Here is a 15,534-nt window from a genome sequence, read left to right as displayed (position 1 = left end):
ATCCATGTTGCTGCAAATGGCATTAGTTCATTCTTTTTAATGACTAATATTCCATTGTATATATGTACCACATCTTCTTTATCCATTCATCCATTGATGGACATTTAGGTTGCTTCCATGTCTTGGCTATGGTAAGCAGCACTACAATGAGCACTGGGGTACATGTATCCTTTTGAACCATGTTTATCTCCAGATATATGCCCAAGAGTGGGATTGCTGGATCATATGGTAGTTCTATTTTTAGTTTTTTAAGGAACCTCCATACTGTTCTCCATAGTGGCTGATACTACAAAGCTACAGTCATGAAACGTATGGTACTGGCACAAAAACAGAAATATAGATCAATGGAACAGGATAGAAAGCCCAGGAATAAGCCCACGCACCTATGGTCAATCTATGACAAAGGAAACAAGACTATACAATGGAGGAAAGACAGTCTCTTAAATAAATGGTGCTGGGAAAACTGGACAGCTACAAATAAAAGAATGAAATTAAAACATTCTCTAACACCATACACAAAAATAAACTCCAAATGGGTTAAAGACCTAAAGGTAAGACCAGACACTATAAAACTCTCAGAGGAAAACATAGGTAGAACACTCTTTGACATAAATCGCAGCAATATCCTTTATGAGCCATCTCCTAGAGTAATGGAATTTTTTAATAGTTATAGAATCTTTCAGGTTTTTCATTTTTCTTGAGTCACTTTGACTTGTGGTCCCTAACTTCAGGTTGATGTGCTCAGATAGAATTCTTCACCTTGCTTCTGGCCCCAGGCTTTACCCCTAGGCTAGTACTACTCTTGGCAGCTCACTTCAGGGGAGCTCTTCTGAACTAAACTTGGCTCCCACTGCAGTAGTTCAAGCTCATATTTTAAGAGAGGGCATGACCTTGGCAACCTCCTCTTCATTTGTAAAACAAGTGATGACCCAAGAAGCATTTCTTCTGCAAGTGGAATTTCCTCACAGACATAATTCTGGAAGCATAGCTGTATTGTTTGTTGCATTAAAGTTAAAGTTTGTTGCATTAAAGTTAACATTTTAATCTTAAGAGAGGCAGCACAGCATAATTCTTTCTTTTAAAAAAAAAGGTCTTTGAATTAGACCCCTAAATTTGAGTCTAAGCTGCATCATGTATTCTTTGGATAAGTATCTGCAAATTGTGTTTTTACACCTCAATTTTCTTACTTCTAAAATAGGAACAATAATAGTACTCTTGACATAGGGTTGTATGGATTGAGTTAATATATATAAAGCAAATACAATAGTGTGTGAAATTTAGTAAAAAATATAGAAGTATTTGCTATTATTATTAAATTAGTTTCATTTAAAATATGTTTAAGTGATTTTTGTCCCGGAAAATATTTTTCATAAAGGGAACTGTAACCTAATATAACTACTGCAGGTGAATGAGCCATTACCATAAATATTTTCTTATTTAATTTTCTGATTGACTCACAAATGGATTTTCCCCTTATAAAAGTATTATGATTGTCTTTGTCATTTTCCTGTCAATGACAGTTTGAAAATGCTGATTTTGTAGCTAATAATTTGTCATTAAAATGTTTTCTTTGAAACATATTATCAGAAATCAAAAAGTTAAAGTAATAAATTTACAACTACATAAATGACAGTATGGCAAAAAATTTTCTTTTTAAGATTTTAGGCATTTTTTGATACTAGTCTGTCTGCTTTTGACATGCTTAAAATGCATCAAACCACTTTGTTTTTTCAGGGAATAAGCTTAAGATAAAATAAATTGTACTGTATTTGCTTCATTTCTCTGTAATTATCTTACTATGTCATTAAACTTCCCAGAAAAGTATAAAATATAAAATATCAAATAATGAATAGTAGAACATTTATTATTTAATAAAAATGATTTATGAAATATAAATTTTAAAAATATGATTTTGAAATTAAGTCCTACTTACATTGCAAGAGTAGTCTCAGTCCACATAAATACTTCTTGAAATTAAGTGGGTCAAACACAGTGAGTCAATAGTATATAGATAATTATATTTATGTGTCCTTGATATTTAATATGCATAGAGCACAACTTGTTTTGTTTATCCAGTCACTATTTGATGAATATTGCATTAAATCTAGTTCTTAACAATTATAAATAGTGCTTCTATGAGCATTCACATAAAAGTCTTTGTGTTGAAATAAGTTTTCTTTTCTCTTGGAAAATGTCCTAAGAGTGAAAATGCAGAGTTATATAATAAATAATTGTTTAACAGGTAAAGACTCTGCCAATCTACTTTCAAAATGGCTATACAGCTTTGCCTTCCAAACAGCAATGTATGAGAATTCTAGCTGTCCCAAGAGAGGGAAGAGACAATATACAGGTTGGCAGAAAATACTTGCAAATCAAATATTTTAACAGGGCTTAGTGTCCAAAATATATAAAGAGTTCTTAGATCTCAACGAAAGAAGACAAATAAGCCAATCAAAAAACTGTAGGTCAACTCTCTTCCCACCAAGATGTCTATCGTTGTGCCATTTAAAGCCCTACATGGGGCCGAGGGCCACGCCAGGACAGGTGAGACAAACACCAGCAAGGTGTATAAAGGTAAGCTCATTGAGGTGAAGCACAGCATGGACAGGTAGCTGTCCAACATCACAGTCCAAAGACAGCCTAGTGGCACAGCTGGAGCAGGTGTACATCCATGGCAGCAAAATCTGCCTTCCGATTTTGCCTGACATGCTGAAAAATGCACCCATGTTAAAGAACATGAAAAATACAAACCAAGGCTCTGGGGCTGGCCAGGGAAAAACTGCTATTCTGAAGGCCCAAGTGGCTATGGGAAGAAGAGAGAGGAAGGGGATATGGAAATATCTTCCAGAAGCAAAGACAATTTTATCTCTGGAATGGAACTTCGCCCTTATTTTTGCTTGTAGGTTATCTGGGTTCCAGGGTGGAGGTGGGGCTACATGCTTACGTATATGTCCTAGGTGTTTGTTTGTTTGTTTTTGACATCTTTCTCTTTAGGTCAGGGGAAATGTTTAACTAAATAAATATGGGTGTTTTTTTTTTCTGAGAAAAAAAGATGAAGTTGGTCAAAAAGTGAAAATTCCAGTTATAAGATACATAAGGACTAGGTATGTAATGAATAATGTGACAACTATAGCTAACACTGACGTACGATGCATAGGAAAGCTGTTAAGAGAGTAATTTCTAAGACTTCTCATCACCAGGGGAAACATTTTTTCTTTTTTCTTTCTTTTCTTTTTGTTGTATCTATATGAGAAGATGGATGTTAGCTGAACCTATTGTGGTAATCCTTTCACAGTATATGTAAATCAAACTATCATGCTATATGACTTAAACTTACACAGTAATATATGTCAATTATTTCTCTATAAAACTGGAAAAAATAGGCAGAGGACTTGTATAGACATTTTTTTTTTAAAGATATACAAAGAGCCAACAAGAACATGAAAAGATTCTCAGTATTATTTGTCATTAGTGAAATGCAAATCAAAATGACAGGGAGATACCACTTCACATCCACAAGAGTAGCTATAATAATAATAATAATAGAAATGAAACATTACTGCTGGCACTGTTGAAACAGTTTTTAGCAGTTTCTCAAAAAAATTAAATGCAGTATTACCATCTAACCCTGCAATTCCACTCTTAGCTTATATACCAAAAGAATTAAAGACAGGTAGTCAAACAAATACTTGTACATGAATGTTCATGGAGGCACTATTTGCTTTAGCCAAAAGGTGATAACAATCCAGATCTTCATCTACAGATGAGTGGATAAAGATCATGTGGTATATACATCCAATGGAATATTATTCAGCATAAAAAGAATGAAGTGCTGATACATGCAACAATGTACATGAACCTCAGAAATATTTTGCTAATCTCAAAAAAAGCCACACATAAAAGGTCACATATTGTGTTATTGCATTTATATAAATATCCAAAATAGGTAAAGCCATAGATAGAGACAGAAAGCAGATTAGTGGGCTTCCCTGGTGGCGCAGTGGTTGAGAGTCCACCTGCCGATGCAGGGGACGCGGGTTCGTGCCCTGGTCCGGGAAGATCCCACATGCCGTGGAGCACCTGGGCCCGTGAGCCATGGCCGCTGAGCCTGCGCGTCCGGAGCCTGTGCTCCGCAGCGGGAAAGGCCACAGCAGTGAGAGGCCCACGTACCGCAAAATAAATAAATAAGTAAAATAAAAAATTAAAAAAAAAATTTAAAAAAGAAAGCAGATTAGTGTTGCCAGGGGCTGGGGCAGGGGGCGGGCGGGGGTGGTCGATGAGGAACTTAAAAGGTATGGGTTTTTCTTTGGAGGTGATGGAAATATTTCCTACACAACCTACATAGAGGTGGTGGTTTTACAACATTGTGAACGTATTAAATGTCACTGAACTGTGTATTTTAAATGGCTAGTAATTTGTTCACAGAGTGATGGTCTTATGTTTACCACAGCAAGAGAGGGCAAGCCCGAATGCTCAAGAACATTTGAATCTTATGCCAGCATCATGTTTGCCAAAGTCCTATTCAACAAAGCAAGCCATCTGACTAGGCTACATTCAAGGGGTGAGAAAATAGAATCCAGATCTTGATAGAAGGAACTGTAAACTCACTTTGCCAAGGGGTGTGCGTACAGGGATGCGAGGAAGTATTGTGGCCATTGTTTTAATCCACCCGCCACAGTAAAGTGTTTTCTCCCAAAATAAATATAATTGCAATACAAATAAAGTAAACGTTTATAACTAAAATGCAATGCTATGAAATAAATGCCTATAATACTACCTACTGTTTATATATTATTTTCATACCATACTCAAATGAGATAAATAATTATGTTACTTGAGCAATTTTGCTAACACGTTATTATGTATAAACAAATCAAAAAAATCAAATCTGTGAATTTAAGCAATTTAAGCCAACCCAGCATTAATCTTTCCTCAACCTAGCCTTCTCCCTTCTGCACATCACATGTCGCTAGCCATCTGGAAGTAAAGTGGGTCAGTGAACTCTGGAAAATAATCAGAAGCTAAGTTGACAATATAGTAGTTAAGATGTTTAATTTTGTGTGCCAACTCAACTGACATCCTCTGTCTCTTAGCCCAAGGAATTCAAAAGTTGTTCTTAGTAACTCTGTGAGAACTGAAGCACCTGACAATTAACTAAGTACTCAGGTATTTTAGGATTTAATGGGTGGAGCAGTTTCCTGAGAATCCACATGTGTAAGCCAGGTTATCTTTCTCTCCCAGATTTTTTTTATGCTTTGAGTTTTAAAAATTTCTCCAGGCTCTAGTAACTTGAGTGAAAGTGGCATGTCCTGAAACCTAGTTTGTTGCCAGAGATCTACTTTCAATCTTGTATCTAACAGCAGTTTGCTTTGGGGTTTTGTTGTTTTATTTTTGCACGTGTTTGTTTATGTTTCCTCCCTTCCCCCTTCCCTCCTTCTTTCCCTCCCTCCCTTCCTCCCTTCCTTCCTTCCTCTTTCCTTACTTTCTTCTTTTCTTCCTTCTTTCTCTCTCTCTCTTCCTCCCTCCCTTCATTCCTTCCAGCCTTCTTTCCATTGCTTGCTTTCCTGAAAGCATTTAAGTGAATTCTAAAGGTTTATGCATCACTTAGCCAATTCAGCCTTGGTGAGATGCCCCAGAATAAACCCCTCTGTGATTTCATGGCTGCTTTTGTTTTTTTCCAAGAATATTGTTGTAGAAAGAGGCTGAATGACTTCTATTTTATTTTCCAACTTCTTCCCTGCAATCTTTATATGAGCGTGCAACTGGAAACAAAAATACTAAAAAATATTCTCACAGTAGTAGACCTTTTTAGAATACTCTATTACAAAGTATGATCTGTAGAACTCCTTGTCACCTAGCTTCCATTTTTTAAATATGGAAATCCCTGATCATCCAGCCAAATGATTAGTCACTCTTCACATACTGACATATATCCACACCTCTTGTCTCTCCTTCCAGGCAAAGAGAACAGGCATACATTACTTAAAGTTTTAGCAATTGGAAAGATATCCTTTTCTCTCTCTCCTTCAGACTACATCTGAGGGAGCTGTCTACTGCAGTAGTTTTGGTGGGTGACAGTATATCTTGCAGAGCCAACTAAGTTTGAAATTTTAAAGCTGTGCATGTCAGCTGAAAGGAAGGTGGCAATACAGCAGAAGTAAGATACTGGAACGATCAGTTGTCAGCTCAGGCAAGTATTCGTGTATTCAGGAGTTCTGGGAGCCTTTCCCTCTATGTAACTAGTATGCCAGTTCTACTTGGTAATGATATATTGCTAGCCACAAATACCTTTATTGTTTGAAACGTCCAAAGAAATGCAGTTTTTGAAGAGCAGCTTAGACTTTAAGGCCCTATGGAGATCAATCAAAGAGGGAGACTGTGATCCTCAAAGAGAAAATAGTTATTTGAGAAAAAGGACATGTTTGTGCTCCAAAACTACAGTGGTCTTCTGTGTAATTCTCCAATTAAACCTTGCTACTTCCTCCAGAGAGAATCTGAATTTTCCACTTGTTGATTCAAATGTCAAGCAATAGAGCTGTTTTTTATGCAGACAGGACAGAGGAGAGTCTTTCTCAACTCTGAGATCGCTTAAACCAGGCAGCCTTACAGTTTTCTACAATAAATAGGTTGGGGAAGTGATTTCTAAATGTGCCAAACTATTTCTTTTAAAATCCCGAAGGCCCAACATGTTTTTACATTTTGCCCAGTACACTGTATTCAAAGTTTAGAAAACTCTCATTACTTTCATTTTGGAAGGATGTCACAGTAAGCCCCAGACCGCTGGATTCCCAGAAACTTCAATGAAGGGAAAGTCCATGCATTTTGAAAGAGTTTTGCTTCCACTCTTTGGAAAGCATATCTCTTTTATAATTATGGTGAAATATATATTAAAAGAGAATATGTTTAAAGAAAAATAGTAAATAAACACCTCTGTACTGAACAATGCCAGTACTTCTTTCCTTCTGCATGACCCTCCTTGATTACATGTGCCTTTCTCCTCCCAAAGAAGACAAATGTACTGAATGTTATTAATTTTTCCCAAACACTGAAAGGTGTTTGGATGTTATCACTTATGAATCCATTCTATATAAACTGTTTAATTTTACTCTTTTTGTAAATGGAAACTACTATATATATTATGTATTACATAATATTATACATATATGTATTCTGTGACTCTTTTTCACATTTAAGAGATTGATTAAAAAAAGAGATTCATTAATATTAATGCATATAAATACCATTTATTTATTTTACCCACTATATTTTATTATACATGTGCATACAGTATGTTTATCCATTTTACTGTCCATAAACATTTGGATTTGTTTCACCTTTTCCTGAACAAGTTTGCTATCCCCTGTTATACAGTGAAGAAACAACCAAAGAACGTAATTATTAGATTATAAGATTCCAAGTTACTAGTTAGTGCCAAAATGTGGATTACTCTACAACCTATACAGGTTCAGAAATTGTTGGAAATTATACTGTTTACTTGACTACAGGTGTGAAATGGATTTCTCATTGTAAATTTAGTTTGCATTTTCTGATTATTAATAAGCTTGAGTGAATTTTTAAATATTAATGGACCACTTTTTTCTCTCCTGAGAAATGTTATATTAATTATTGTCATTTTTTTCTTATTGTATATTTTATTTTTTAAAATAATTTCCACATATATTTGGTATACTATATATTTGGTATAGTATATTTGGTATACTAATCAGGTACAAATATATTTCCCCTTCTCCCAGTATGTGGCTTGACTTTTGATCAACTTAAGATCTTATTTTAATAAATCAATTATTCCTTTCATCATTTGTTCTGTGTGTCTTATTGAAGCAATTCTTCCTTACTCCAGAAAGGAATTATTAAAGAAACAGAAAAACTAAATCTAAATTTTATATAGAAGAATGGTCTTTTCTCAGGATAGACAAATAGACAAACGAAATGCGATGAATGTTCCAAAATTAGAATGAATTTAAAGATTGTTTTCACAAAACAGACATTTAGTAATACTGAGACTTCTAATCCAGACATGGTATATTTCTGCATTTGCTTATATTTCAATCACCGTATTCTCCATAATAGTCTTGCATGTATTGAATTACAATTTTTTATACATATTTAATGACTTTTTTTTCTTAGATTTAGATATATATCCTAAAATATACCCCTCCACACACACACACACACACACACACACACACACACACACACACACAATGTATGTAGGTATGTATCTATCTAAATATGTTTTTCAATTTTTTTTTTTTTTTTTTTTTTTTGCGGTACGTGGGCCTCTCACTGTTGTGGCCTCTCCCGCTGTGGAGCACAGGCTCCGGACGCACAGGCTCAGAGGCCATGGCTCACGGGCCTAGCTGCTCCGCGGCATGTGGGATCCTCCCGGACCGGGGCAAGAACCCGTGTCCCCTGCATCGGCAAGCAGACCCTCAACCACTGAGCCACCAGGGAAGCTCTCAAATGGTATTCTTTAAACTTTACTTACTACTTATTGCTGGCATATAGAATTGCAAATCAACTCAATTTTAATTATAAATTTTGTATTCAGCAGTATTGCTAAACAAATTTATTAGTTCCAGATTTTTAAAATTTATTTTTAATTTTTTAAATTAGTTCCAGTTTTTTTAAGTTTTTAAACATTTAATTTTCTTTTCTTTTTAACATCTTTATTGGAGTATAATTGCTTTACAATGGTGTGTTAGTTTCTGCTTTATAACAAAGTGAATCAGCTATACAGATACATATATCCCCATATCCCCTCCCTCTTGCGTCTCCCTCCCACCCTCCCTATCCCACCCCTCTAGGTGGACACAAAGCACTGAGCTGATCTCCCTGTGCTATGTGGCTGCTTCTCACTAGCTATGTATTTTACGTTTGGTAGTGTATATATGTCCATGCCACTCTCTCACTTCATCCCAGCTTACCCTTCCCCCTCCCCGTGTCCTCAAGTCCGTTTTCTACATCTGCATCTTTATTCTTGTCCTGCTCCTAGGTTCTTCAGAACCTTTTTTGTTTTTTAGATTCCATATATATGTGTTAGCATATGGTATTTGTTTTTCTCTTTCTGACTTACTTCACTCTGTATGACAGACTCTAGGTCCATTCACCTCACTACAAATAACTCAGTTTCATTTCTTTTTATGGCTAAGTAATATTCCATTGTATATATGTGCCACATCTTTATCGATTCATCTGTCTATGGACACTCTATGTAGACAATTTTATCAAATGCAAATAATGAATGTTTATTTACATATTTTTTCAATTATTAACATTTTTTATTCCATTACAATGTACTAACCATAGCCCTAGAAAAAACATAAATAGCCCTAAAAAAACATAAAAACATAAATAAATTAATGTCATTATCTTTTTCAAAATCTTAAGAAAGTGCTTTTGACATTCCCATTATTATGTAATTAGGTAGAGATTTTTTAGATGTACTTTATTTGATTAGTCTTTATTCATAGTTGCTATTAAGATAGGTTGTTGAATTTTATCAAAACATTTTAATCCCATATATAATAAAATTAAAGATAATGTAGTGATTTCAATAACAGATTTTCTAGTGCTGAAATTCTACTACATACTTGGAGAAAATCTATATGGCTGAGATGTATTCTCTTCTGTGTATAAACTGTGAGATTTGGTTAAATAACTTGTTAAGGATTTTGACATCTGTGATTATCAGTAAATTTAATTTTAAATATTTCTTTCCCATAATGTCCTTTAATGGTTTTGATACCATGTGTACTAGTCTCATTGAGGCTATCTTAGGAAGGTGTGGTACTTTCCTTTGTAAGAGTTTGTGTACAAGTGGAGTTAACATTTCCTTAAATGTTTGATGAAATATGCCTGTAAATCCTTCTAGGAGCCTGATATTTTCTTGGTAAAAAGTTTTTAACTACTAATTCTATTTGTTTAATTACTATAAGCTTGTTCAGATTCTACAATTCTCGGTATGTCAGTTTGTTAAGTTGTAAATTTATCATAATTTTCCATCTAGTTTATTTACATTTTTTAATATATTGCCTATAATTATTCACAATATGCACTTTTCTATTTAATTTTGGTAGCATTGATTGTCATATCCCTTTTTATAAAAATTGTATGTTTGTCTTCTCTCTTTTTTCCCTTAATCACTTAGACAAAATTGCCTATATCATTTCTTTTATGAAATAAATGAATTTTCACTTAATTTTTATTATTTTTTCTTTTGGCTTTCTGTCAGCATATTTTGCCTTAAGTATTTGAACTTTGTAGCTCATATGTTTCGCTAATTATCTTGATGCTGCCTTCTCTGAAAATTGATCATTTAGCATTAAAAGCTCCCTATACATAATGCTTCAGCTGTATCCCACAAGTTGTGATAGCTATTATTTTAACATTCATTTATAAATCAATTACAGAAATTGCTTTCATTTATTTCTAAATCAAGTAAATTATACTGAGTGTGAGAATATTGTGCTGTCATGGTGGATATGTCTGTTTCATTCAACAAACATTTATAGTGCTTACAGTGGGCTAGGTTCTGGGGCTACAACAGTGAACAAACACTGGGAGACAATGATTCCTGCCCTCATGGGACTATTGTAATAGAGAGAGATACAAAAGAAAAATACTAAAAGAAATAAAATATATCATTGTTAGAAGTCAGTACTTTCAATGAGACAAACAAATAGATAAGGTGAATGGGTGGAGCCTGCTGGTCAAGAAGACAGGTTTGTAATTACTCAGAGTAGACCTTGCTGACGATGTGATATAATCTGTGACGATGACAGAGTGAGCCATTTGTTTCTATGAGTGAAGGTCTTTTGAATCAAGAAAAAACACAGTGCAAAGGCCCGAGGCTTGAGTATACCAGGCATATTTCAAAGAGGTCACTGTGACTGAAATAATCACCAAGATGGAAAGTAATTAAAAGGGACTTAGGAAAAAGAAAAGGATGATTGTCCCACAATGTTGGTGTTTTGATTTTTTTTTTTTTTTTTTTTTGGTACGCGGGCCTCTCACTGTTGTGGCCTCTCCCGTTGCGGAGCACAGACTCCGGATGCGCAGGCCCAGCAGCCATGGCTCACGGGCCCAGCCGCTCTGCGGCATGTGGGATCTTCCCGGACTGGGGCACGAACCCGTGTCCCCTGCATCGGCAGGCGGACTCTCAACCACTGCACCACCAGGGAAGCCCTTGGTTTTGTTTTTTTTTTAGCAGGGGATCACACTAGATGATATGATAAAATAGATGAAAAACTATCATGGCGCCTAACCAGAATCTCAAAGCCAGGAAACCAGAGGGAATATGGAGAAAATGGCCATTTGCAAGAAATCCCCAGGTCTCCTAAGTTTTTAGCAATACAAAGGGATTTTTTATAGATCTGGAAGGTTTGAATTTTGAGAGCAGAGCTAGAGCCACAGAACTATTTATTAGCCTCTTATCTGGTATGTATTTTAACCTATTCTACCTCAAAGAGTTGACCTGGGGAACATCAGTTCTTTGTTTTTGTATATCATCACTTTATATACTTAACAATGCGTCTTGCCCACAGGCAATCAGTACAAATTATTTTATTGAAACTATCATTTGTTAGGAATTTTTGAGGGGTTGAATTCCTCATCAATTATATGATGCTCTGCAGAAAAATATAGTCCAACCCATCTGAAAGGGATGCAAAATCATTCACAAATATTATATTATAAACTAAAGCCAACAAAACAGTCTAAAAACAACTCAAGTGTCTGTAATAATTCTTAGCTTTAGATTTCTCATTTTTAATTGGAATTCAAATGATTTTAAAAGCTAACTGACAAAACTCTTTGGGGGGTCAATTAAATAATGTGCAATAAATGGTTTTATAACCTTTTGGTAATATACTTATTACCAAGTTATTTTTAAGTGACTACAGTAAGCTTTTAATATAAAAATATTTTAAAGTATTTTTTAACCTCACCATATCTTTCAGGACTAAGGTATGGGGTGTCTACAACTTCATTGCTATTACTAATGAGATTATCCCAGAATTTATAATAGTAATTTTTTCAGTTTTGAGTTAAACTAATCAGTGCAGTATTTTTTAAAATAAATGTTTCAAATTTCAATTTTATATACTTAAAAAACATTGCATAAAGCCAAAGAGCATATTTTGTGCAAATTTAAATCCAGGACTTAAGAATAAAGTGATATAATAAAGATGTGGAATCATGACTAAAAAAAGAAAGATTGAACTAAAAAAATTATGTATATACTGAATTGGAAAGTCCTTCAGTGTGCTGGTTATTTTCCATCTAGTGTACTCAGAGCTTTCTCTGTATCCACCTGACTACTATGGCCTGAATCTTAAGCTCTCTTGTCCTTGAACGCTCAGATTCTACTGAAGGGAGGTGCTGGCCAGAGATTGCAAAACAGCAGTAGTGAGGGAATGGCTGTTTATCCCACTCCCTTGTCATATATACACCCAAGTCTTCCCTCTCCACATGATCTTACTTTTTGGTATGGCTGTTTTATTTAATCATGGCCAAGGTTCCTCTCCTGAAGCCCCTTCTCTGCTGGCCATAGTGCTTGCTGGGTTCTATTAAAATCACTCCCTCCTCTTGCCCCTACGAACTTGGAGAACTAACAACTTCCTGATGTTGCTGATCCCATCCCTTCTGGTTGTTTGAACTCTGCCCACTTCCCTGTAAAAGATCTTTGCTATTAGTTCTTTAAATGTGGCATCTATTTCCCATCAGTATCTTAACCAATACATCTTACTTGGATGGGTGATTCCTAAACATGGTTGCCATTCAGAACATTTGGGAAGCTTTGAAATAACACAGATGTTAAAATTTACATTAAGAAAATGATGAACCCTACTTCCAGGCCAATTGAATCAGAATCGCCAAGGGTAGGGCTTGTATATAGATATCTTTTTAAAGTTTCTCTATGTACTATCAGGGTTGAGAAAACTTGCTCTAAAGTTTGGAGTCTCAAGCAGACTAAGATCCTTGGTATATTAACTCAGAAGAGAAACCTGAAATCTAAATCCTCCTTCTCTCGGCATTCATTTTATCCATTAAACATGCTTTATTGTCACTTTGAGTAAATATAAATGTGTCAATTATCAACAGATATGCAGGAGAGATAATATAAAGGTAAGATTTATCATGAAGTATTGTAGCTAATTATTAGAAAGATGAAAATTCAGCAGGTTCTACGCTTCATAATATAGAACAGATATTAATATGCTGTATGTTGTAGCAGGCACTCAAATATGTTTTTAAGAGTGATTGAATCTAAAAGGCATGGGAGTATTAAACGTGTTAGTCACTATTGGGCCTCGTATTCATTAAGTTAATTCACCTGGTTATGTTCAGAATTTTACTATCAAAAGATGACACACGAGATAGTGTCTGGGGCTGAATATCATTTCAGCAGCACGTTTTTCTTTGTCCCTCATCTTTTCAATGTATAACTTTCATGTTCAGTCAATCACATATGCAGATATTATGTGTGTACCTACTATGCAGTATTCCATTCATGTTTGCGTTTCACATGTCTCTTGGTATTAGCCCTTTCTTTTTTATCTGCCAGTGCTGATAATATGATTTTGTGTTATATGCTCATTGAGGATAAAACCATGCCTATTTCTGTTGCTATGCATATCACTTTACAGCGTCTGAAATAAATTCAAGCATCAGTTACTTATCAATCTTATTTCGACTGAATAACTTCCTGTATTTGGAATGCAATAGATATTTTATATATATGGCATGAGCAGTATAGATTTTTAAATACATAATCATTAAAAATATATCTGGAAGGAAGTATCTTTGAGTAGAATAATAAATTACCAATTTAAAATTTGCAGTATTTAAACAATTTTCCTCAAAGAAGAATATAGCAACATTGCATTAGACGTACCCTTCAGAGAGTCTAAAATGCTCTAATGCCAGAAGTTTCATGTTACCGTCAAAATGTCCTAAGAATCAGAGAAGATTCATCTCCGCAAAAATATTCCAGAAAAAAAACACTGTGTGAATAGGGATCTTGTCTGAATTGTTCAAAATTAAATCTCCTGCATCTACAAAAGTTCTTTAAACAAGCAAACAAAAAATGAATGTTTGCTGCCAATGGTAAAATAAATGAATAGATTAATTAATTAATTAGTGGAAAATGCCAGTCATGAATATAGATAGATATGGAAAAGACAAATAAACATAATTTCACATATATAAATTATAGGATACACTGAACCTTTTCCATGTATTATCTTGCATAACAACTTATTTAAAGGCACCGGAAGCAATATGGTAATGAATTTAGGTGGCTGATCCAAAAAATATTTTCCCTCTAAATGTACTATTGCACCTTCTATATTTTACCAAAACAACATATGCATAGCTCTATGCTAGTCTAACTATGGTGCCATTATCTGATTAATTCTTCACCTCTACCACTAGATTATGAGAATTCTTACACCAGAAATCCTTTTTTTTTTTTAAGTTATAAACAGTGTAGTCTCTGGAGTTCTAGTGCCTGGATTCAAATTGTACTCTGCTCCTGATTAGCTGTGTAACCCTGCTGAAGTAAGCTGTTTAATTTATTTAACCCTCACTGTGCTCTCCTCTAGAGTGGGCATAACATTAGCACATACCTCAGACAATTTAGCAAGATATATCATGACAAATAAGTGTCAAGCTTTTAACTCAGTACTATAGTAAGCATCCAATAAAGTTGGCCATTATTATTATTATGCCCCCTACCATGGCAGTGTTTAGCACATAATGGACACTAAAAATAGTTTTCTTAAACAAGCAATTGAATGAAGGAATGAAGGAATGACATCAGACCTGAAATCCCAACCCAGGAATCATTAAAGGATCAGACACCAAAGACAATGATAGTGTTTCTTGAAGGTCCATGTCACTGTGTCCTTATTCCTGGGAGCTGCATGGAACGTCTTTGTTCCCTAAAGTGGTGATTCTGAATTGGAAATCAGTATATCATAATTTTACTTAATCTGTTCTTTGATACCTATTTTAGGACCAAAAAGGAATGTGTGGTCATGATAATGAGAAGAAATATAAAATCTTGATCAAAGCAAGAGATGGACTATAGCTTCTTGGCAAGGAAAAGAGGGTAGAGTTGAGACTGGATATTTAGTAGCACACAGGTGGTTTGTGTAGGTGTCTTTGTTACTTGATTTAGAATACAGCTGGGCTCCTGGGATGCAAAGACATAAATACCCTTGGGAGGGATTGCATAAGATTTAGCTAAGAAAAAATGTAAGTGCTTATTTATCATTTTGACAGGTTATGTTATTTTTTGAAGGAAATTATACATTGGTACCTGTAATCTAAATATGAATGATCGTAAATAAAAAGCAAAATATTTGATTTAAAGCACAGTTATTTCAAGTTCTAGAGAATAATAGAATTAATTTTCTTGCAACATAATCTCCTTGTTTTCTTTGTAAATATGTGTATGAGTTTATTGATTCATGGCAAAATTGCCTATATTAGCTTCCAATAAGTTGA

The 15,534-nt window shown here is 34.7% G+C and overlaps 1 pseudogene across 1 annotated transcript in view; it reads left to right on the top strand.

Annotated features, from left to right (window-relative positions):
- The first annotated feature begins 2,486 nt into the window (after nucleotides 1-2,486).
- Nucleotides 2,487-15,534, top strand: part of LOC307185482 (small nuclear ribonucleoprotein Sm D3-like) — a 33,864-nt pseudogene continuing 20,816 nt past the window's right edge. The window contains exon 1 of the transcript in view: nucleotides 2,487-2,899. The product of the transcript in view is annotated as a small nuclear ribonucleoprotein Sm D3-like (transcript). The remainder of the gene's footprint in view (nucleotides 2,900-15,534) is intronic.

This window comes from Stenella coeruleoalba, assembly GCF_951394435.1.
Source record: "Stenella coeruleoalba genome assembly, chromosome: 4".
NCBI classification, from domain to species: Eukaryota; Metazoa; Chordata; class Mammalia; order Artiodactyla; family Delphinidae; genus Stenella; species Stenella coeruleoalba.
Note: the sequence above shows the minus strand (reverse complement) of the source record. Positions and strands in the feature narration are given on the sequence as shown.